Source organism: Hypanus sabinus, chromosome 12, assembly GCF_030144855.1.
Source record: "Hypanus sabinus isolate sHypSab1 chromosome 12, sHypSab1.hap1, whole genome shotgun sequence".
Lineage (NCBI taxonomy): Eukaryota > Metazoa > Chordata > Chondrichthyes > Myliobatiformes > Dasyatidae > Hypanus > Hypanus sabinus.
The window spans coordinates 91409131-91435240 of record NC_082717.1 but is presented as its reverse complement, the minus strand read 5'-3'; positions in this window follow the sequence as shown (position 1 = coordinate 91435240).

Genomic DNA, 26110 nt, shown 5'->3' with positions numbered 1-26110 from the left:
TAAGTGGCAAAAGTTTAGGGGTAACACAAGGGGGAACTTCTTTACTCAGAGAGTTGTAGCTGTGTGGAACGAGCTTCTGGTGGAAGTGGTACAGGCAGGTTCGATTTTGACATTTTAAAAATTTGGATATGGTATATGGACAGGAAAGGAATGGAGGGTTGTGGGCTGAGTGCAGGTAGGTGGGACTAGGTGGGAGTAAGTGTTTGGCACGGACTAGAAGGGCCGAGATTACCTGTTTCCGTGCTGTAATTGTTATATGGTTATATGGTAGTGAGATATTCACTACATTAGAGTGCTGCAATGATTGCAGAAAAGTATTTCTACCTTACATAATGAGTTCAAGGATTCATTACTTTATATAGGCTGTGTATTTATCATAACATTCCTGCTTTTACTGTATGTTACTGTTATTTTAGGTTTTATGTGTTATCTGGCATGATTTTGTAGGTTATTTTTTGGGCTAGGAAAGCTCTCAAATTTTTCCTTTATTAATAAATGGTAATTGCTTATTCACCTTACGACATTCCCGCTTACAAACTGTTTCATAGGAACGCTGTACCTTTCAGACAGCGGGGGAAAACTGAGATTATACAGAGAAGCCAGAGAATAGTGGTGGATAACTGTTTGTCAGGTTGGAGGCCGGTGACTAGTGGTGTGCCTCAGGGATCTGTACTGGGTCCAATGTTGATGGTCAATTACATTAATGATCTGGATGACGGGGTGGTAAATTGGATTAGTAAGTATGTGGATGATACTAAGATAGGCGGCGTTGTGGATAATGAAGTGGGTTTTCAAAGCTTGCAGAGAGATTTAAGCCAGTTAGAAGAGTGGGCTGAAAGATGGCAGATGGAGTTTAATGCTGATAAGTGTAAGGTGCTACATTTTGGTAGGAATAATCCAAAAAGGACATACACGGTAAATGGTAGGGCACTGAGGAATGCAGTAGAACAGAGTGATCTAGGAATAATGGTGCATAGTTCCCTGAAGGTGGAATCTCATGTGGATAGGGTGGTGAAGAAAGCTTTTGGTATGCTGGCCTTTATAAATCAGAGCATTGAGTATAGGAGTTGGGATGTAATGTTAAAATTGTACAAGGCATTGGTAAGGCCGAATATGGAGTATTGTGTACAGTTCTGGTCACCGAATTATAGGAAAGATATCAACAAAATAGAGAGAGTACAGAGAAGATTTATCAGAATGTTACCTGGGTTTCAGCATCTAAGTTACAGGGAAAGGCTAAACAAGTTAGGTCTTTATTCTTTGGAGCGTAGAAAGTTGAGGGGGGACTTGATAGAGGTATTTAAAATAATGAGGTGGATAGATTGAGTTGACATGGATAGGCTTTTTCCATTGACAGTAAAGGAGATTCAAACAAGAGGACATGATTTGAGAGTTAGGGGGCAAAAGTTTAAGGGTAGCACGAGGGGGAATTTCTTTACTCAGAGAGTGGTAGCTGTGTGGAATGAGCTTCCAGTAGAAGTGGTAGAGGCAGGTTCGGTATTGTCATTTAAAGTAAAATTGGATAGGTATATGGACAGGAAGGGAATGGAGGGTTATGGGCTGAGTGCGGGTCAGTGGAACTAGGTGAGTGTAAGCGTCGGCACAGACTAGAAGGGCCGAGATGGCCTGTTCCCGTGCTGTAATTGTTATATATATATATATGGTTATAACACCCATGTGACCAATTAATCTGTATATCTTTGGAACGTGGGAGGAAACCCATGCGGTCACGGGAAAACATAGCAAACCTTACAGACGGCGGCAGGAATTGAAGCCATTCGCTAATGCTGTAATGCATTACACTAGCCGTTACGTTACTGAGCTACCCTGGTATAGTGTGTAGGGTGACCGATGACGCATATCATTCATAATAGAAACTGTACGACATTATTCACAAACACTGCGTTTAAGTAGTTGTGTTCACTTTAGGAGCCGGTTTCTGCTGGTTTTCTTTTGGTTTGTTGGTAATGGAAGTAAAGGGCCGCGGCTTTTGTTAAAGTATGTTTATTCACAAAATCCTACACTAGTAACCCCAACATTCCTGGACGATTCCAGAGTTACTCAATGACACGTCCACCAATGCAGTCGCTTTGAAGCTGCTGAAGTTTTGGGTGCAGCACGCAAATGCATGGTTTGCACAGACAGACGTCCAGTTTGCAGTGCAAGAAGCCATCATGGAAATTATTGGAAGACCCACCTGCACGTGATAGATGTGTCCCTCTGAAAACTCACCTATTACATATTTCTGGGCCGTCTGAGTCTGAACGTGCAAACCAGGCGCTCTCCTTGCTGGGCCTGGGGGACACTAAGCCTTCAGAACCAATGGACCACATGTTACCTCTTCTGGGCAATCACCATCCTTGCTTTGTTTTTAAAGAATTCTTATGCAGCAAATGCCTAATCAAGTTTGCAAAGCCCTCACTAATACACCTGTGAAGGACTTTACTGAGCTTTCTAAAATGGCTGATTGCCTGGCTGAGTGTAGACCGAGGTTCGTTTCTCTGCCTTTCCCTGTCTCAGTAAGGTCTGTCAGCAGAGACTCTAGCAGATTCACACCCACAGCTCCAAACCAGACCAACGCCAGGTCTCCTTTTTCATCACAAATGCCAGGAAATGCCAATCGCCATGCAGTTTGGACAGTACCAGCAAATTGGTACATTGAAGGTCTGTGAATACCATGGGTTCCAGCTGCCAGGGTTGTCTATGTTTATTACAGACACCCGTTCAGGGTGAAACTTCCAGTATGACATGGGCACTCAAGTCAGTGTGCTACCAGGCAGAAAGTGACGCCAACGGCAGCAGGATCTGAACCAATGGGACACCACTTTGTGACGCTCTGCTTCAGGGGACGACACTGCCGTCGGACTTTGTCTTGGCTAAACTTGCTAGACCTCTGCTCAACACAGATTTCCTGTATACTAAAGGACTGCCAGCTTGTGGATGCAAAAGGCTTTGAATCGTTACACTGTACCCCCAGAAAGTTCCCCACAATGACTCCATCTAGCTCATGCACCACCACAAATGAATTCCCTCGCCTGCTGGGTGAATTCCCAAACCTCTCCACACCCACACTTTCCACTACAGTCACAAGGCCTGGGGTTGAGCACAACATTTCCACAAGCGGCTTGCTGGTCCACGTCCGTGCGCATAGACTGGACTCAGAAAAGTTGGCCAGCACGAAGGCTGAGTTTGCCAATGTGATATGCTTGGGACTGTACTCAGGTCGAAAAGCCTCTGGGCTTCACCCCTCCACACGGTCCTTAAACCTGATAGTGGTTGCCGTCCATGCAGCAATTATCGCTGCCTCTGTCACCCCTGATAGTTACCTTGTTCAATATATTCAAGACTTCTCAGCACGTTTCACCAGTGTTTCTGAAGTGGACTCAGTCAGGGCTACCATCAGATGGTTGTGTGCATTGGGACATTCCCCAGATTGCTGTTGTAATAACCATGTTTGGCCTATTTGAGCTTCTCCGCATGCCATTTAGGCTGAATATTGCAACACAGGCTTTCCAGCAACTAATAGAATCTGTGTTAAAAAACTTTAAATATCCTTTTGTTTACTTGGGTAACATGCTTTTCGCCAGCACAACTGAAACCCAACACTTAATCACATCTCTGTGCATTTTTCAAGCACTTAAGTCAACATGGGCTGAGTGTTAACTCGCTAAATGCCAGTTCAGGTTGTTTACTATTGGCTTCCTCGACCACTGCATCTCCCCAGAAGCTGCGACACCCCTGCCGTCAAAAGTCGCCACTGTTATGGACTTCCCACTGCCCGGCACTACCAAAGCACTGCAAAGTTTTTAGGTATAGTGAATTTCCAGAACCATTGCATTCCATGAGCTACCGAACTTATGCTCTCCTTGTATAGTGCCCTTAAAGGCAGTGCCCCTAATCATGTGTCTGTGGTCAGTGGACATGACCAAAGCATCTGATGACACCAAACAAGCTCTTTCAAACACACACCCACTCCCTAACACACCTATAGCCATCAATATTGACACCTAAGACTATACTGCGCACAGACAGTCGGTTGGAGGCATGTAGCAGCCGCTCGCCTTCTCCAGCCAGCAGCTCCACCACCTTCGAGTGGAAGTACAGCACGTCTGACTGCAGCTTCTCAGTCTCTATCTGGCCGTCCACCATTTTCCTTTTCTGCTGGAGGTTGGCATTTCATTGACCAAACTTCTCATGCACATGATGGCCAAAGCCTTCGGTCTGAACAGATGCAATGCCACCTGGCTTACCTTTCGGAATTCACGGCTGACATGGAGCATATCAAAGGGAAAAATAACGCTGTGGCGTTAGCCTCTCATAGCCCACCATTGACTGTGCCGCATGGCAGCCGATGAAGCCATTGACTCAGCTTACTGGACAGCAGACACGGGCCTGTGGGTGGCTGACATCAACTTCAGGGATATAGGAGTTTCTCTTCCGTGCGATGTCTCATCCCCATAGTGCAGGGGTCAGCAACCTTTACCACTGAAAGAGCCATTTGGACCCGTTTCCCACAGAAAAGAAAACACTGGGAGCCACAAAACCCGTTTGACATTTAAAATGAAATAACACTGCATACAACGTTTTTTTTTTGCCTTTATGCTATGTATAAACAAACTATAATGTGTTGCATTTATGAAATCGATGAACTCCTGCAGAGAAAACAAAATTACATTTCTGCATGCAACAAAAACATTTTGAACTCCGAAAAAAAGACGTTGGGTTGAAGGTTACTTTTAAATAAAATACTCAACGTCTATTTGAGTCCTTCTTGTATTTATGAAAAACGCCAAACTTAAATTTTCCACCAGCAGCAAACCAAAAATAACGTCAGCTAGCTGTCAACCTGAAAAATAAAAGGACTATTTCACTGAACAATGAAAAAATAGGAATATACGTAAAATAATAGGCAATTAAAATATTTATCATACTTGGTTTTTGAATCTTGAGATATGATTACAATCATAATGGGATTCCTGCTCCTGGACCTCAGCGCACAGCGTCTGCACATCAGGGCTGTATGACGTCACCTTCATCTTTACACAGGATCGCAAACCGTCATCTGTGAGGTGTGTGCGATGTTTGTTTTTAATAAAGTTCATGTTGGAGAACACCTGCTCACATACATATGTGGATCCAAAGATCGACAGGACTCCAAGCACATACTTTTTAATGTTTACATAAATGTTGGGGATAGCATTCCATGTTTCGAACACAAATTTGTCCGGTTTAAGGAGGTTTTCAATATCACTCCATTTGTGATTCTGAGCAAGAACGGCCTTCTGACGGGCAACATCTTCAAGGTCTGCTGTCAAGCATCTAAACTTGGACACCCACATGTCTTTGTTGACTATGTCGGCCAGTTCCATCTCAAGATCAGGTTGACTCACACCTGCCAATGCAGTCGTATTCAGTAGGGATGGATCGATGCTTAGGGGAGTGACCGGGAAGGATAATGTGTTTTTTTCCTCTCTGAACTCACAGAAGTGTTCCCCAAATGATGTTTGCATTGCGATGATTGCAGAATGTAAATACTCCAAATTTATCATGTCGTGACCTTGTTTGAACTCTCTCAAATTGGGGAAGTGAGACAATGTGCCTTTCTGTAAATCTCTGGCAAGCACTGTCAACTTGCACTCAAATGCCAAAACATCCTCCAACATGTGCAGGGCTGTACATCCTTACCCCTGAAGAGCTGTGTTCAGCGTGTTCAGGTGCGCTGTCATGTCTACCATGAAGTGTAGCTTTTCCAGCCACTCTGGCTGTTCCAGCTCAGGAAAGGTGAGCCCTTTGCTGCCCAGGAAAGTTTTCACTTCTTCCAGACACGCGACAAAGTGTTTCAGCACCTCCCCTCTGGACAGCCAGCGATAAAAACACGTTGTAGCGGTGTGCTACATGCAGTCAGTAAACTGCAGTCAAAGATAACTTTATTCTAACTAAACAGCCTTGCTTTTAAGCCTCCCTCAACCCGCCCCCCCATGGGCGCGGATGCTCCAAAAGACACGTACTCACAAACCCCCGTAGGCTATCTCCCTTAGCCTGAACGCTGGCTAATTGTGAGCCGGTTCCAATGTGCCAGGAAATGGGTCGCCACAACATTTTATTTAGATTGTACAAGATCACCATAATTTCCAAATTTAGAATTACATTTCAAAAACTAACAAACTAGCATAAAATACATTTTAATTAAATACTCACCATTTATTTTCCAAAGCCACAGGGAGCCGCAGCACAGAGATGAAAGAGCCGCGGGTTGCCGACCCCCGCCATAGTGCCTGCAAACCGGAGGCAAACTGTTTCTAAATCCATTCACAGCCTCTCACATCCAGGCAAGAAGGCTTCACAGAAAATGGTTGCTTTAAAGCAAAATTAAAATTAACCATCACGTTCGGGAACCATTGGCACCGTTCAAGGTTCCTGAGCGATGGTTTTACCATGTCAGTGGGTATCTGTTTGGTCCTCTTCCAACCATCTCCTCACCATGGTGGCCAGAGGTCATCTCTCTAGTGTCGACGATGGCTACGGATGTGGCTTGGCCGTTCATCAACGACTGGCTTGCTCAGCCTGACGCTCCATCGGATGTTTCTTCTGACCACAGTCCCCAACTCATGCCAGGCCTCAGTACTAAATTGCTTAACAGCGCGGCATATCGCACACAGTCCAGTGGCCTGTGCGAATGGTTTCATTGGCTGAGGGGCCTCCCTGATGGACGAGCATTGGCATGGTCATCTCTCTTGGATCTTGCCGGGGCTCAGGACCTGCAGTCCTCCACAGCTGAACTGATGTACGGACAGCCACTATGGGTGTCGAGTGATTTTACTTCTGACGCCACAACCACCTGGTAAATTCAATTCTTCTACATCTATTCCTGTCTCCCATCCTGGTGTACAGCGCTCCTGGGGCCCAGTTGCCCTACATCCCAGCTCATTTGTTTTTATCAGCCATCATGCACATCTACTGCCCCCCAAAGCCCCCTAACAATGGTCCATTCCACGTTTTGGAATGGGGCAAAAAGACTTCTATTGTAGATAGGAAAGGTGAACCTGAATGTATTTCTGTAGATCGCCTTAAACCAGCCCACCAAGACCGGGATGGTTCCACTACCCCCTGCATTATGACATGTCAGCACAGTCCAGGATGAGACAGGGGCTGTAACGTTCTCCTTCGCGTGTAACTGATAACATCAAATTCAACGTCGAGATAAACCACAGTCAATGAGAACCAGATCGCAGTAAGATTAACCATTTACTGTTCACTCTTCACATTAACATATGGTGAAAACTGTTGATAAAACAATACAAGATTGATACAGTATTTGTTCCTTCCTTAATATCACATTTCAATTATAAATACTTGCGAAGGTGACTATAACTACATTACACTAAGGTGCAGTATACAGGCAGAGTTTACCTGCTCCATTGACTACTTTAAATACACTTCCATGCAAACTATCCGCAACTCTTTAACTAACGAAAGCATAAACATTATCGACTGTCGTTACTTCTAACAGGATCGGCATTAACATCTTAGTTCAATATATCGATTATCTATTAACTTACAGCGTTGCTCTCACTGTGATTTCTCATGCCTGCAAAACAACTTCTGCTCAGGTGTGCCTCGTGGTGAGCCCCCACCCTCGCGCTAATTTCAAACCGGTACTTCCCACAAGACGCGGCGAAACCGGATGTGACGTCATCACATGCCGATATATTTTACATGCAATGAATATACTTTAAACACTTCTAATTCTAACTAGAAAATACTATTGAATGAATTACTAAGCGAAAATATTATAAACTAAATAACTGTCGTAAAGACAGCACACTCCCCGCTTGACCTTCGTAAGGTCACAATGAGCAGAGTACAAACTTAGTCTCTTAATCAGTCATTGGGTAGAAGTAGAATAACCTCTGTAACTGGCCTTTGGTAAATTTTCACATCGCCTTGGTCGGTAGTCTTCAATTCGATCTTCCTGACACGTCCATCCCCACTAGGGAATGTAGCAGTGATTCTGGCCGTTGGCCAGCTGTTGCGGGCGACTTGCTTGTCCCTGAGCAGGACTAAGTCTCCAACTTGAAGATTCCTGCGGGGTTCTGTCCACTTTTGTCTCTGTTGCAACAAAGGTAGATATTTTTGTCTCCAGCGAGACCAGAACTGATTTGCCAGAGCCTGGACTTGTCTCCATTGCTTTGTGTACAAATCCTTGTCTGAGAAGTCTCCTGGTGGAGGAGGTGCTCCTGCCTTCTGCGTAAGGAGCATTGATGGCGAAAGTATAAAGGGGTTTTCTGGGTCAGAAGACACAGGTAGGAATGATTGTGCGTTTATAATGGCTGTGACCTCTGCCATTAGGGTGCACAGTACCTCGTGGGCCAATCGGGTGCGTTGCTGCATCTCAGGTTTCCTTTTCTGGGTTTTCCGTAAGGACGTGAACCATTTGACTGCCTGCTCTTTGTTATCTGGTGAGCGCTGGCGTGGTTCTCTGAAAGGCAACGGGGCAACCCCATTATTTGCTTCATCTCTGAAGACCTTGGTGTCTTTGGGTTTTAAAGAAATGGTATCTTGAGCTGATTGTGCAAGTTAGTTTCCGTGCTCGGTTTGAACGAAAACTGACTGACCTAGCGTCTCGTCGGTTACTTTACGCTTGGTAATGTCTTGTTGTGCTTCTTTAGGGTACACCTTAGTGAGGCAGATCTTGGAACAAGAACGGCTTGACTGAGTTTGACCGCAAACTTCTGTACAGTTCGAGCTGACAATTGTTGTCCTGGAGTGAGCCTCTCCCTCCCCGCCGTCCTGTTGTGGGGGTGAAGGAGTGTTGTCGGTTCTTTCATTCTTGACTTCATCACGGAGCCGTGAGGGTAAATTTTCTTCCTCGTATGGATGTGATGCAATCGTGACTCTCTGAGGTTCCTCGTAGCTGGGGAAGTTATCGAATACGTATGGAGAGGGGAGACAAGCCTGCCTGTCTATTTGATATCGTACATAGTCGCTTGTGCGTTCCAGTCTGGTCCTTTCTAAAGTAGATCTTACTTCGGTCAGATCACGCGACCCTTCAGGTTCTTCTATGTACTCTGCTTCCGCCATGGCAGCTTCTTCTTCTCTTTCTAGCTGCAGCACTTGCAACTCTGTCGATATTTTTGCCATTTCCAACTGGGTTTCGGCTTCTCTGGCAGCCTTGTCTTTCTGGATTTCGGCTTCTCTGGCGGCCCTTTCGGCTTCTCTGGCAGCCTTTTCTTTCTGGATTTCGGCTTCTCGGGTGGCCCTTTCGGCTTCTCTGGCAGCCTTTTCTTTCTGGATTTCGGCTTCTCGGGTGGCCCTTTCGGCTTCTCTGGCAGCCTTTTCTTTCTGGATTTCGGCTTCTCTGGTGGCCTGTTTCATTTTCAAAACTGCTTCTTGTCTGGCGTAACGCAGTCGCACCTTGGCGGCTTCTGCCTTGGCTCTTGCCTGGGTGGACTTACTTGATGTCAGTTTACCGCCCTTGTCGCTGGGCGGCGTCGACTTGATGCTGGATTGAGCTGACATTGCAGCACTTGAAACACCTGATAATGCCGCTTTTTCACTGTAACGTTCTCCTTCGCGTGTAACTGATAACGTCGAATTCAACGTCGAGATAAACCACAGTCAATGAGAACCAGATCGCAGTAAGATTAACCATTTACTGTTCACTCTTCACATTAACATATGGTGAAAACTGTTGATAAAACAATACAAGATTGATACAGTATTTGTTCCTTCCTTAATATCACATTTTAATTGTAAATACTTGCAAAGGTGACTATAACTACATTACACTAAGGTGCAGTATACAGGGAGAGTTTACCTGCTCCATTGACTACTTTAAATACACTTCCATGCAAACTATCCGCAACTCTTTAACTAACGAAAGCATAAACATTATCGACCGTCGTTACTTCTAACAGGATCGGCATTAACATCTTAGTTCAATATATCGATTATCTATTAACTTACAGCGTTGCTCTCACTGTGATTTCTCATGCCTGCAAAACAACTTCTGCTCAGGTGTGCCTCGTGGTGAGCCCCCACCCTCGCGCTAATTTCAAACCGGTACTTTCCCACAAGACGCGGCGAAACCGGATGTGACGTCATCACATGCCGATATATTTTACATGCAATGAATATACTTTAAACACTTCTAATTCTAACTAGAAAATACTATTGAATGAATTACTAAGCGAAAATATTATAAACTAAATAACTGTCGTAAAGACAGCACAGGGGCTCCTGCTGTTACTCCACATTGGACCCAGTCAGGCGGCTTGTATGAGTTCCAGGCAGACTCACGATGCAGGTTTTGGTGAGTGCGTCTGTACAGGCTAATGTCATTATAGGAACTGTTCCACATCATTCACAAACACCATCACTGAGTTGTGTTCACTTTAAGAGATGGCTTCTGACATAATGACATCAGTGTAAGGTGTCTGCTTAACCTTTGTTCATAATAGAAGAGCTGCGGCTTTTGTTAAGCACATAAAATGACTCTCACATGTTTTATTGGCTAAATCCTACAGGTCTCGGCTGTAGTGCAGTCACAGGGTATGTCCATGTCTTTGCTACACCAGAAGTTCCTACAATGATGACCATGTACCTTTCCTGGAAGTAAGAAAGGGACCCTTCATCCACAAACCAAGTTCCTGCTTCATATTGGCTACTTTTGTTTCATCTTTGTGCATTTTCCAGCTACTCCAAACCACATTCCCATCATCTTCATGTTACTAGACCTAATGGTGAAGTGAACAAAGGATCAGGTAGACCAAGGTCTACCCCTTCTTCATGGATTCTGTGCATAGTTCTGCGCACTTTCAGCCGAGCAGAGTATGTTAGCAAATAAACTCTAGAAACCAGGAGCTTCATTTGTCCCAGTGGAATGGATGGTCTTCATCAGCTCACCCAGAGCTAATAGGTGGACCAGACTTTCTAGCCATCTGAAGCACAGGAAGTTCCAGAAGGTTGCATTAACAATGGCCTGCTAGTCACTAGAGTTCAGCATGGCAGAAGTTGCAGGTGTCCCACAGTGTGAACATGTCACTAAGCCAACCTCATCCTCATTCCCTCCGTGAACTTTTTCTGGAAGAAGCCTGAGCACCCCTTATCCCAACCCAAAGAGTGGACTCTGCATCAGAAGATGAAATTGGACAACTCTAAGGCAAGAAGCAGTGAGTCTTTCAGGCTCTTACACTTTGGAATCCCCCCTCAGCATTGATTGCAGAAGAGGTAGTTTCCACATGCACTTCTCCTATCCCCCTCATCTTCTGAGCACCCTTGAGAATGAAGAACCTCATGATACTAAGTTTGATTACTTCCCAATGGTACTTTGGGGATTGGAATGGCCCTGTACTCTTCCCTTTAAGTTTATCAATTCTTCCTGGGTTAATGGCTTCATATTCAATTCCACAACCCCCTCCTGGCCTTCTGGCCTTCTTGTAGCTGACAGAGATGGATGCCGCACGATGCACAAGGACAGGAAGTTTATCCACGGCTAGTCTAACCCTGTGGTTCTGCAGCTTTGCTGCATCTATCGTACTGCAGAAGGCAGTGCAGAACATCATACTAATCCTTAAGACCATAATACATAGGAGCAGAATTAGGCAATTCTGCCCACTGAGTCTGCTCTGTCATTCCAATGAAGTGGATTTATTATCCCTCTCAACCCCATTCCCCTAGCTTCTCCCCATAACCTTTGACACCCTTACTGATCAAGAACCTATGGATCTCCACTTTGAATGTACCTAATGAATTGGCCTCCACAGCCACCTGTGGTAATGAATACCACAGATTCACTACCCCTGGCTAAAGAAATTCCTGCTCATCTCTGTTCTAAAGGGAAAGGGACATTCTTTTATTCTGAGGCTGTGTCCCCTGTTCTTAGACTCCCCAACTACAGGAAACATTCTCTACACATCCATTCTATCTAGGCCTTTTATTATTCAATAGATTTTAATTAGACCCCCCCCCCCCAATTCTTCTAAACTCCAGCAAATACAGGCCCACAGCTATCAAATACTCCTCATACATTAACCCTTTCAATCCCTGGATCATTCTCTTCTGGACTCACTCCAATGCCAGGACATTCGTTCTGAGATAAGAGGCCCAAATCAGCTCAGAGTGCTCCAAAGCCTCATCATTATATACTAGTCCTCTCAAAATGAATTCTAACATTGCTCTTTGCCTTTCTTACCACCAACTCAGCCTGCAAAGTTGGCTAAGCCCATCGTCCCTACTGGGGTGTAGGCCACTAACAGCACCAATCCTAGAAATCTGCAGAAGCTACATGTGTATTGCTCTTGGAGATGGGGGTGTCTTGTGCCTTAAGTCATGGCTGTAGTTCCTGGTGCCAGCATATGCTACTCTCTGCATCCAGATTTCCAGCATCCGGGTGTCTGCCACACACTTCAGCTCCCCATGGTTGGTGTGTATAAATTAATTCAAGTTTCCCAGACCTGGTATATGTATGACAGTGAATTGTTTCTGGCTTTCTGGAGTTGGTGCGTGTCGGATATTGAAATGATTCCATTTTCCGAGAGTTGGTGTGTGTCGTACATTGACTTGATTGTGGATCCCAAAGCTCCTGTAGAGGAAATTGAGTTGATCGTAGTTTTCTGAAGCTCCATGGCCACTTTATTAGGTACACCTGCACACCTGTTCGTTAATGCAAATATCTAATCAGCCAATCATGTGGCAGCAACTCAATGCATAAATCATGCTGACATGGTCAAGAGGTTGAGTTGCTGCAGAACAAACATCAGAAGGAGGAAGAAATGTGATCGAAGTGACTTGAACTGTGGTGTAAACACAAGAGATGCTGGAAATCCAGAGCAACACACACTTCAGGGTCTTGGCCCAAAAGGTCAACTGTTAATTCATTTCCATGGATGTGGCCAGACCTGCTGAGTTCCTCCAGCATTTTAGGTGTGTTGACTATGGAACGATTGTTAGGGACCTATGAGGTGGTTTGAATATCTCAGAAAGTGCTGATGCCCTGAGATTTCCATACACAACAATTTCTAGAGTTTACAAAGAACAGTGCAAAAGACAAAAAAAATCTAATGAGTGACAGTTCTATAGGCAAACATTTGTTAATGAGAGAGGTCGGAGGACACCGGCCAGGCTGCTTCGAGCTGACAGGAAGACAACAGTGGTGTGCAGAAGAGCATCTCTGAACACACGTCAAACATTTCATGGATGGGCTACAACAGTAGAAGACCATGAACGTACACCCACTGGCCACTTTATAAGTACAGAAAGCATCTAATAAAGTGGCCACTGAGTCTAGTATTGTGAATTGATTCTGCTTTCCCAGAGCTGGTGTGTGTGTGTGTGTGTGTGTGTGTGTGTGTGTGTGTGTGTGTGTGTGTGTGTGTGTGTGTGTGTGTGTGTGTGTGTGTGTGTGTGTGTGTGTGTGTGTGTGTGTGTGTGTGTGTGTGTGTGTGTGTGTGTGGGACATTGAATTGGTTCCAGTTCCCTAGAGACAGTGTACAGTGTACATTGGTGTTGTTGATCCTGGCAGCTGAGTTTCTGGTTCAACTCTTCATTGGCTAGGCTGCAAGGCAGTATGACCTTTTCTTTCTCGCCGGGCTGATTGCCTTCACAGGTTCAATATATTCTAGGTGTCCCTAATGTACTACACACCATCCATCCATGTCTATCACAAAGCACAATGCCCAGGAGACAAGGACCGCTCCACCCTCGTCTGCCCTCAGCTTCTCTTTGGCTGCTCCAGGCACCATGCTTTTCCTTTCCTGTTGCACAGGAACTTGTAGCAAGGATCAGAACACAGACACTGTGTACAGCCCTTTCTGAGTGTGGAAATTCAGTAAAGCAAGTCAAGATGATAAACTGACAGAGACAGTGGGCAGGAATAGAGTAGTCACCCAGGCTGAACAAAGTCAAACTCTCCTTTGTATGGCCTTTCTGTTCAGGCCTGGGAGCCGTGCTCTCCAGGAAAACCAAGGAAAGGATCCAAGTGAAGGACTCTAGGACAACATATACTATTAGATAGTTATTCCACTATTTCTTGAGTATTTCAGATCTTTCACACGTACGGTTAATTGGTTATTAGTACCTGAAATATGTACTATGATTGGTACTTAAATATACAAAATGACTGAATTCAGAAGTGTACCAAGTTTCTATTGGATGAATACTTTTATACAACTAGTGATTTTCTGTATAAAAATGGCATTTCTTTGTTCAGACTTCAGAACAGTGTGGCTATAGTCCACAACCATCCTATTTTTCTCCCCATTCTGAACAACGACCACCTGGGCCCTCCAAGGACTTGTGCTAGACTCAATGATCCCTCCCCTGAGCAGCCGCTGCACCTCTGACTGAATGAAGGCCCTGTTCCCCGCGCTGTTCCTCCTGCTTTTAGTTGCCACAGGTTTACAGTCGGGGTCAGGTTGGCGAACAGCGGTGGGGGAGGGATCTTGAGGGTGGAGAGGCTGCAAGTGGTGTCAGTAGCGCAGCTGTTGGCATGGTGCTGGGTGGGATGTGTGGGTCGGTGTGTGTGTGTGTGTGTGGTCAGTAGCGGGGTATATGACGAAGTCCCGCAGAACTGAGGATTTCTGACAGTGATTGGTGGGAGGGGCCCGTCATACTCCATTGTCACACTTTTGAGGTGGCTCTGGAAGTCCAGCCCCAATAGCACAGGGGCACACAGTTGAGGCATGACCAGTAACGCAAAGTCCCGATATTCTGTGCCCTACACCATCAGCGTCGCTACACAACCCTCCCGGATGTCTGTGGAATGCGATCCAGAAGCCATGGTGACCCTCCGACTTACCGGCCGTGTCACAAGTCCGCAGCGTTGCACCGTGTCCGGGTGAATAAAACTCTCAGTGCTGCCCGTGTCAAACAGGCAGCTAGTCCTGTGCCCCTCCACCAGGATGTCCATCATTGACCTTGCGAGCTGGCGTGGAGCGCTTTGGTCGAGAGTTAAAGACGCTAGAGTTGAATCGTCGTCTTGGTGCCCGGTAAATACCCATAGGTCGGAGGCAGGGTGAGGTGGTGCCAACAAAGATGGCCGCCCCCATGCCTCACACGAGGCGGGCAGTCAAGATGGCAACCCCCCTGCCTCACACAAGGTGCTGCTCGACTCCGCTCATGGTTTAGACTTGCAGGCCTTGGCGAAGTGGCCCTTCTTTCCGCAGCTGGAGTAGGTAGCTTCTCGGGCCGGACAGCGTTTTCGGGGGTGCTTTTCGAGTCCGCAGAAGTAACACTGCGCAGACTTGCGACTGGCAGCAGCCATGGTCGATTCGCCGGAGGGTTGCGGGGAATTCATGGACTTGCGAGTAGCAGCAGCTGTGGTCGATTCGCTGGCGGGTGGTGGGGTCTGAGGCGCCCATTGGACCGGAAGGCAGATCGCACGGCTGGACAATATCAGTGTTGTGCAGAACAGCCTCCAGCGTGTCGGCCAGCTCGATTGCCAAGCGTAAGGTAAGATCGGCGTTTTCCAGCAGCCGCTGGCACACATACACTGACCTGATCCCCATAACAAAGGCGTCTCGTACCAGGAGCTCCGCATGCTGCTCCGCCATCAGTCCCCTGCAGTCACAGGCCCGCACGAGTGTCTGTAGGGCCCGGACAAACTCAGCACTCAACTCTCCGGCCCGCTGCCGCCACGTCGCTAAGCGATGTCTTGCGTAGACGGTGTTCACCGGCTGCAGGTACTGTCTTTTGAGGGCGTCCAGTGCCCCTTGGTAGGTCTCTGATTAGGGAGTATGCCTGCGGACTGACCCTGGAGAGGAGAACTCTGTGCATGATAGCAGGCTCAGTCACGGGAATCTCTTCCAGGTACGATTGGAAGCATGCAAGCCAGAGTTCAAAGGCAATGGCTGCTTCGGGAGATTGAGGATCAATGTCCAATTTATCTGGTTGTAAAATGCTCTCCATGTTTTAAAATTGCAGCTAATAAAATTGATGCAGCATCAATAAATCTCAGAGACGGAAGGCAAACGATAGGATTTTATTAGCTGCAAGAGACCACCACACAACATCCTGGAGACTGAGGGAGGAGCAGTGCCTCCAATCGCTTTTATACGGGGTTCTGTGGGAGGAACCACAGGAGCAGTCAGCAGAGGGGTGTGTCCAGACAGGTATATGTAGTTCACCACAAGACTGTTCGAATCTTTATTTTTCTAGGGCAGAAATGTCAAAAACTAGAGGGCATGCATTTAAAGTCAGGTAAGGAAAGTTTAAAGATGATGTAGTGGACATATGTTTTTTTAAGCATATAGGGGTAGGTGTCTGGAAATAGGATGCTGGGGAAAGTGCTGGATACTGTATGGGCATTAAGAGGCTGTTAGAGGGTCACATGAAAATCCTGATAATGAATGGAAGAAGAGAAGGCAGAAGAACAAGCAGAAGAACAGACAGAAGAGAAAGTTCAGCATCACATTGAGTGAAGACAGTGGGGCAAGGGGCCTGTTCCTGTTCCTGTGCCGTACAGTGCTCTGTGTTCTATGCTGATGTTAAGAACATGAATATCTCCACAGGACACACATATGGATTGACATATGCACCATAGCTGACAAAGGAAGTTAAGGACTGCAGAAAAGCCAGGGAAAGGGCATATAAGGATGCAAAAGTGAGTGGGATGTTGAATGATTGGGAATTTTTAAAAATCCAACAAAAGGCAACTGAAAAAGCTATAAGAAGGGAAAAGATTAACTATGAGGGCAGAGTAGCCAATAATATAAAGCAGGACACCAAAAGTTTTTCAATTGTATATAGAGTAAAAGGGAGGTGAGAATTGATACTGGACAACTGGAAAATGATGCTGGTGGGGTAGTATTGGGAGACAAAGAAATGGCAGATGTACTTATGAGTACCTTGCATCTTGTCTTCACTGTGGAAATATTGAAAGGATAGGGTGGATGTGGAGAGGATATTTCCTATGGTGGGGGTATCCAGAATTAGGGGACACAGCCTCAAAATTGAGGCGTGACCCTTTAGAACGGAGGTAAAGTCCTTACCAGACAGTCCTTCCAGGTGAGGCAACACTTCATCTGTGAGTCGGCTGGTTTGGTAAACTGCGTCCGGTGCTCCTGGTGTGGCCTTTTATATATTGGTGAGACCTGACGCAGACTGGGAGACCATTTCACTGAACACCTACACTCTGTCTGCCAGAGAAAGCAGGATCACCCAGTGGCCACACATTTCAATTACATTCTGATATGTCTATCCATGGCCTCCTCTACTGTCAAGATGAATCCACACTCAGGTTGGAGGAACAACACCTTATATACCGGCTGGGTAGCCTCTAACCTGATGGCATGAACATTGACTTCTCTAACTTCCGTTATTGCCCCCTCCTCCCCTTCTTATCCCATTCCTGATATATTTAGTTTTTCTCCCCCCTCCTCTTTTTTTTCTCTCTTTCTGCCCATCACTGCCTGTTCTCCATCTCCCTCTGGTGATCCCCCCTCCCCCTTTCTTTCTCCCTAGGCCTCCCTTCCATTGATCCTCTCCCTTCTCCAGCTCTGTATCCCTTTTGCCAATCACTTTTCCAGCTCTCAGCTTCATCCCTCCCCCTCCGGTATTCTCCTATCATTTCGCATTTCCCCCTTCCCCCACTACTTTCAAATCTCTTACTATCTTTCCTTTCAGTTAGCCCTGACGAAGGGTCTCGGTCCGAAATGTCGACAGCGCTTCTCCCTATAGATGCTGCCTGACCTGCTGCATTCCACCAGCATTTTGTGTGTTGCTTGAATTTCCAGCATCTGCAGATTTCCTCATGTTTGCCTAAGTAAGGTAAATTTTGTTAACCAGAGAGTGGTGAATCTGTGGAACGTTCTGCCACAGACTGCGGTGGAGGCCAAGTCCATGTGTATATTTAAGATGGAAGTTGATTGTTTCCTGATCGGTCAGGGCATCAAAGGATGTTGCAAGAAGGCAGATGGGATTTGGGATCCGCCGTGATGGAATGGCGGAGCAGACTCAATGGGCTGAATGGCCTTAATCTGCTCCTATGTCTTATGGTCTTAAAGAGCAAAGAGGACTTCAGCAAAGCCTTTGACAAAGTTCCACATGGAAGGTTAGTTAAGAAGGTTCAGTTGTTAGGTATTAATGCTGGAGTAATAAAATGGATTCAACAGTGGCTAGATGGGAGATGCCAGAGAGTAGTGGTGGATAATTGTTTATCGGGATGGAGGCCGATGACTAGCGGGGTGCCTCAGGGATCTGTTTTGGGCCCAATGTTGTTTGTAATATACATAAATGATCTGGATGATGGGGTGGTAAATTGGATTAGTAAGTATGCCGATGATACTAGGGTAGGAGGTGTTGTGGATAATGAGATGGGTTTTCAAAGCTTGCAGGGAGATTTATGCCGGTTAGAAGAATGGGCTGAACGTTGGCAGAAGGACTTTAATGCTGAGAAGTGTGAGGTTCTACATTTTGGCAGGAATAATCCAAATAGAACATACAGGGTAAATGGTAGGGCATTGAGGAATGCAGAGGAACAGAGAGATCTAGGAATAACAGTACATAGTTCCCTGAAGGCGGAGTCTCATGTAGATAGGGTGGTGATGAAGGCTTTTGGAACGCTGGCCTTTATAAATCAAAGCATTGAGTACAGAAGTTGGAATGTAATGTTAAAATTGTACAAGGCATTGGTAAGGCCAAATTTAGAATATTGTGTGCAGTTCTGGTCACCGAATTATAGGAAAGATATCAATAAATTAGAGAGAGTGCAGAGACGATTTACTAGGATGTTACCTGGGTTTCAGCACTTAAGTTACAGAGAAAGGTTGAACAAGTTAGGTCTCTATTCATTGGAGCGTAGAAGGTCGAGGGGGGATTTGATCGAGGTATTTAAAATTTTGAGAGGGATAGATAGAGTTGACATGATAGGCTGTTTCCATTGAGAGTAGGGGAGATTCAAACGAGAGGACATGATTTGAGAGTTAGGGGGCAGAAGTTTAAGGGAAACACGAGGGGGTATTTCTTTACTCAGAGAGTGATAGCTGTGTGGAATGAGCTTCCTGTAGAAGTAGTAGAGGCCAGTTCAGTTGTGTCATTTAAGGTAAAATTGGATAGGTATATGGACAGGAAAGGAGTGGAGGGTTATGGGCTGAGTGCGGGTAGGTGGGACTAGGTAAGATTAAGAGTTCGGCACGGACTAGGAGGGCCGAGATGGCCTGTTTCCGTGCTGTGATTGTTATATGTTATATTGAAGAGTGACAAGGTTTCCTCCTCCATAGAATCCCTGAGCATCCTCATGGGTAACGTAGGTGCAACAACACTGAGGGAAATCTTGCAGGGAAAAGCTCATGTCAGGTGCCTGTTAGGCAAAATTCCTCACTCCCACAGCACCTTGTCCCCAGCAGACTTCATCTGCAGTTGTGTGGTGTTCTTTACCCTAAAACCCTGTGTTGACCATTCAGCAATATGCAGACAGGAAATGGCCACTGAACTCCATGAGCCCCTTCTACCGTAAAATGTTGAACGTTCAACATCTAGTTGAACTTTATCATTTAGAGATTAATCTGAAAGCTAATTACATCAGCTTTATCATGTTCACTGTGCGTTGGATGTGCTGTAATATCCAATCCATCCAGAAAATCACCTGACCTATTGCACACATCTCGAAAACTAGGGCTTTTAGGGCCACCACCTTTACTCCACCAGAGGGCGCTGTTTAGCTGATTTGTTCAAATCCAGCTTAAACTCACAGACTAGTCATATTGAAAAGTTCTAAGGATCACTGAAACAATAAAAAATACATTGTTTCTGGGTCAATAACTACCAACAGAATTTTTTTTTTGCAATAGCTGGCAAATGAATCAGGAAGATGAGGAGGATTTTATCTCCAGAAATATATTACCTGAAAGTGATGCAAGAATAAATCAATTACGTGGGAAAAGGAAAATTGTACAGCTATGGAGAAAGAGATAAGAGAGTGGATCTAAATGGATTTTAGCTCTTTCAGAGAGGAATCACTTGCCAGAAAAGCTAAATATATTTCTTCAATTTATAAATTAATAGTGATTTATTAGGACTACACTTATCCTACAATGAGCATTAGCCTTCTCTTTAAATCTTGACTTACTGTGATCATCCACATGCACACTGCACAGGTATATTAAGTAGTCAGATATTCTCAAATCCAGAAACTATGGAATATTAGGCTGTGCTGTAAAAACACAGTAGGCTGAGGGTGAGATAAATTAAAGCACATATGCATTCGACATAATAGTCTGCCTGAATTAACATTTAGTGCTGTACTTTCTGAATAGAATGACCCTTACACAAAGTACATAACCTGGTGCTGCTCTCCAGTGTTCGCTCCCTGGAAGACAAGCTGTATTACCTTCGACTGAAGCTGACCCAGAACAAGAATGGGAACTGCTGCGTGCTTGTTCTTGCAGAAACATGGCTCCAGGACAACATCCCATACACCATCAATCGTCAGCCCATGCCACTCAGGGACTTGTGCTAATATTTCTTTGTGACTGTATGTGCTATTGTAACTATAAGTGCTGCGAGCTGTGTGTAATTGTATTTACTGTATTTTGTAACTTGTTCCCAGAGGAATTCTGTTTCATTTCGCTGTATACATGTGTGCGGTTGAATGAATGACAAGTAAACTTGAACTTGACTTTGAAATTCTATCTAATCCAATACAGCAGAAACAAATTAATGAATAACTCAACTGTTTGCACCCCTGATCTATCTAGGGCTCCACATACTCCATTAATTTCCTGGTCTATCCAGGAATGAAGATTGTTCTGTGAGCAACTTCCAAAAAGACTGAAGTGTTACTTTAAGTATTGTGAACATTCCTGCTGTCTTTTGTTATTTTTTAAAACTATGGGTGATGAAAGGATGTGCTTGAACTTCAGAAGTTACTTCTAACCAAACACAGCAACTTTATGTTCAACCAAAAGATGAAATCCAAATCCAAATCCAAAAAAAACAACACAATGATATGATGAAGTGCAATTTCCACAGCAGGTTCCCTGATATTTTCATTTTATGTCATGCAAAATGGAAAATCAGGATTTTGCTACATCAGATGTATGGAAAAGCAACATGGCAGACTGTAATATCATAACAATAAGGTAACCAAAAGGAATAAGGTCTAAGTTTAAGAGCAGTTAATGTATTATCAAAGAACATGAATGTCACCAAATTCAGTTTCTTATAGGCATTTACAAGAAAATAAAGAAATATTATAGAATTAGAAAAACTATACATCAACAAAGACAAACAACCAATGTGCAAAAGAAAAAAAAATTAACTTTAATGAACTACAGCAGCAGAAGACTACAAGCATATACTCAATGGCCACTTCATTAGGTATAAGAGGCTCTGAAGCTAATACAGTGGCCACCAAGGGTAAAACAGGATGAAGTGGAGGTAATGAGATTCTCATTTCAGGGGTTACTAGGGATGAACAATCCCTATGATGTTATCACATAAATGAATAACATTTATGGGACAGTGTATGGATAATGGAGGAGTAACTAGCATAGGACTAGCAAATAATTGCATTTAGGAAGGAGAAAGGGCAGGTGGAGAATAAAAAGTAGAACCAAAAGCACATAACTCATTATAAATTATACATAATCCACATGGTTTAGATTAAAATATAAGGCTCATCACCTTAGCGGGGAGATATTACAGAATGGAAGGGGAAAATGAGATATGTTGATTAGGTGAGTAAGAGATATAAAATAAAGCCCCACTACCCGGGACGTACCCTCTCCTCTTTACTACCATCAGGGAGGAGGTACAGGAGCCTGAATGCACGCACTCAACATTCTAGGAACAGCTTCTTTCCCTCCACCATCAGATTTCTGAACCATTTGTGTCACTACCTATTTTGATCTCTTTTTGCACTATCCATTTATTTCTTTATATTTTTTATTGTAACACAGCATTTGTAGGTACTGCACTGTACAGCTGCCACAAATCAACACATTTCATGTCAGACTGTATGTCAGTGATAATAAACCTGATTCTGAAATCATAGAAATTTTAACCAGCCCCCCCAAAAAACAAGCTTGTGAAAGAAGCTGCTAAAGGAACACACACAAAATGCTGGTGGAACACAGCAGGCCAGGCAGCATCTATAGGAAGAAGCACTGTCGATGTTTCAGGCCGAGACCCAACGTCGATAGTGCTTCTTCCTATAGATGCTGCTCGGCCTGCTGCGTTCCACCTGCATTTTGTGTGTTGCTTGAATTTCCAGCATCTGGAGATTTCCTCGTGTTTGCTAAAGGAAAGAAGGGATTGTATTTTTTTCATTTAAGGGGTAGGAGCAGGCAGAAACAATGTGTCTACTCAGGTTTGTGGATCTTGGGTAGGAGATAGAAATGTGCAGTGTGGTTATAGGAAGCATGAGGTTGGTGGCAGCAGATAAGAGATCTCCAGAGGGGATGAGGTTGGTGATGGTGTGGGAGACAGTGACCTGATGCAGTCCTGTTCAAAGGGTAAGTAAGAGGAAGTGTCTGAGAGCTGTTGTCTTGCTTCAGCAAGGTTGGGGTCAGCCTGCCAGACTACAAGTGAACACCCCTTGTCTGCAGTTTGAAAGCAAAGTTGCAGACAGCATGTTCAGAGGGCATGAGGATCAAAATGGAGGGAGGAGTGCTGAAGTCAAGTTGCTTGATGTCTCATCAGCAGTTAGAGTTGAAGAGATCCCAGGGGAGCCCTGCTGGCAGTCAATGGGGTAACATCTTTTTAAAATCGCTCCTACCTTACTTATCTTTTTATTTCCTACCAGTTTTGAAACCTTATTATAATTCCCGCATGGGTCCCAGTTATGCCTGCCTTTTTGTTGGCTTTGTGGAACAGTCCATGTTCCAACTCTATACGGATATCTGTCCCCCTCTTTTCCTTCGCTACACGCTACATCAATGACTGCATTGGCGCTGCCTCCTGCACCCATGCTGAGCTCATTGACTTCATTAACTTTCCCTCCAACTTTCACCCTGCACTCAAATTTACCTGGTCCATTTCCGACACCTCCCTCCCCTTTCTTGATCTTTCTGTCTCCATCTCTGGAGACGGCTTATCTACAGATATCTACTATAAACCTACAGACTCTCACAGCTACCTGGACTATTCCTCTTCCCACCCTGTCTCTTGCAAAAATGCTATCCCCTTCTCACAATTCCTCCCTCTCTGCCGCATCTGCTTTCAGGATGAGGCTTTTCATTCCAGGACGAAGGAGATGTCTTCCTTTTTTAAACAAAGGGGCTTCCCTTATTCCACCATCAACTCTGCTCTCAAACGCATCTCTCCCATTTCCCGCACATCTGCCCTCACTCCATCCGCCTGCCACCCCACTCGTGATAGGGTTCCCCTTGTCCTCACCTACCACCCCACCAGCCTCCAGGTCCAACATATAATCCTCCGTAACTTCTGCCACCTCCAATGGGATCCCACTACCAAGCACATCTTTCCCTCCCCCCCCCTTCTGCTTTCCGCAGGGATCGCTTCCTACGCGACTTCCTTGCCCACTCGACCCCCATCCTTTCCCACCGATCTCCCTCCTGGCACTTATCCTTGCAAGCGGAACAAGTGCTACACCTTACACTTCCTCCCTCACCACCGTTCAAGGCCCCAGACAGTCCTTCCAGGTGAGACGACACTTCACCTGTGAGTCGGCTGGTGTGGTATACTGCGTCCGGTGCTCCCGGTGTGGCTTTTTATATATTGGTGAGACCCGACGCACACTGGGAGACCATTTCGCTGAACACCTATGCTCGGTCCGCCAGAGAAAGCAGGATCTCCCAGTGCCCACACATTTTAATTCCACGTCCCATTCCCATTCTGATATGTCTATCCATGGCCTCCTCTACTGTCAAGATGAATCCACACTCAGGTTGGAGGAACAACACCTTATATACCGGTTGGGTAGCCTCCAACCTGATGGCATGAACATTGACTTCTCTAACTTCTGTTAACCTCCTCCCCTTCTTACCCCATCCCTGACATATCTAGTTCTCTCTCTCTGCCCATAACTCTGCCTGTTCTCCATCTCCCTCTGGTGCTCCCCCCTCCCCCTTTCTTTCTCCCGAGGACTCCCGTCCCATGATCCTTTCCCTTCTCCAGCTCTGTATCACTTTCGCCAATCACCTTTCCAGCTCTTAGCTTCTTCCCACCCCCTCCAGACTTCTCCTATCATTTCGTATTTCCCCCTCCCCCCACTACTTTCAAATCTCTTAGTATCTTTCCTTTCAGTTAGTCCTGACGAAGGGTCTCAGCCTGAAATGTTGACTGTACTTCTCCTTATAGATGTTGCCTGGCCTGCTGCATTCCACCAGCATTTTGTGTGTGTTGTTTATAAATCTTAATATTGTTATAATATGTCTCTGAGAAAGACGAAAGCTGCTGCAAAAGAAAAATAAAACGAAGAAGATGCTCCAACTACTTTGGAATCGATTGGAGATTTCCTTAAAAAGCAAAGAACAGAACACTCTGAGGAATTTTTACATTTTAATGTCAAGTTGGACACTATTCAACAAACTTTAAACAAACACGAAAAGCAAATTAAAGAGAATAAAGAAGCTTTGTCGTTATTGGAAGCGGACTTAGAAGATATGAGTAAGATCTGCAAAAAATTATCATTATCTAATGAAAAATTAACAAAGAAGATTATTAACCTGGAAAGCAGAAGCAGGAGGAACAACTTACGTATTTTGGGTCTTGAAGAATCAATTGAAGGTGACCGCCCCATGGAGTTCTTTGCAAGCTTTTTGAAGCAGCTATTCCCAGATTTATTGCCATCTGTGCCTAAATTGGACCACGCCCATCGATCACTATTCCTGAAACCCAAGGTCCCAGGTTGGTCATTTTATGCTTTCATGAATTTCAAACTAAGGGCCTTTTAATCTGACATACCCGTCAAGTCGGAACGATTGATTTCAACGGGAAGAAAATTAGATTCATGGAAGATTATGCACAGGAGGTTATGGCTGAACGTGCCAAATACAAAGAGGTCATGTCGATGCTTTATAAGAAAAGGTTTAAGCCCTTGCTCTATTTCCCTGCACGTCTCAGAATCGTTTTGAAAAATGGCGAGCGGAAATGGCTGGGATCGGTTGAACATGCTCCGAAGTTTCTGGAAGCATAAGACTAATTGCATTATACCTTTTACAAGAGCAATTATCTTTTAAATGTCAGACAGTATAACGTTTTAATAAACATGTTTTGACTGTTTATACATCTTGTTTTTTTGATATTTTCTTTGATATTTTTTACTATTTTATTCTTTCCTGTGAGGTTTTCGTATATATATTTCTTTTGAAATTGTTAAAACGAATCCTCTTATGTTTTGGATTCTTGATCAGAGTTTTTTCTTTGTTTTGTCTAGGTAGGAACAAAACAACTTTCAAAGTTTTGGAGTTATGCCAGCAGGATTCCTTGGGGAGGGTTACTTTGCCGGCTGTCCTCTAGCTTGCTTTTCTGGCTTTGTGAGGGGGAGTGGGGTGGGGTCTTTCTTTTTCTGGAAGCTAGGCTGGGCTATCATCCAAATTTTCTGCTTGAGTACCTCATTTCATGGTCTGTCTTTTAGATTTAATAATTTATGCTCAGATCTTTTAACTCTTCTGTTAATTACAATTTAAAATGGAGCAAAATATTAATTTACTGTTTGAATATGAAAGGGTTAAATCATCCTGTAAAACAGAGTAAGATTTTTGCGTATATTAAAAAGTTAAGGGCCTCTATTATTTTTCTACAAGAAACGCATGTACGTAGTTGTGATAATGCACACCTTTTTAATTGGTAGAGGGGTTTACAATTTCATTTTTCATTCAGAGCAAAATCTCAAGGGGTCTCAATTTTTATAGATAATACAATTTCTTTTGTTCAACATAAAGTTGTCTCTGACCCTAATGGGCAATTTGTCATAGTGTCAAGGAAACTGGATAATAAATTAATTGTATTTGCTAATGTGCACGCTCCCAATGTGGATGACACAGGATGTTTTGAGCGTTTCTTTTCATTCCTGCCAGATTTGAGTTTTTATTCTTTTGTGACGGGAGGAGATTTTAATTGTTGTCTAGACCCAGTATTGGAATGTTCTTCTCTTAAATTGGCCACACCTAATAAATCAGCTTTATTTATTCAATCCTTTCTAACGAAG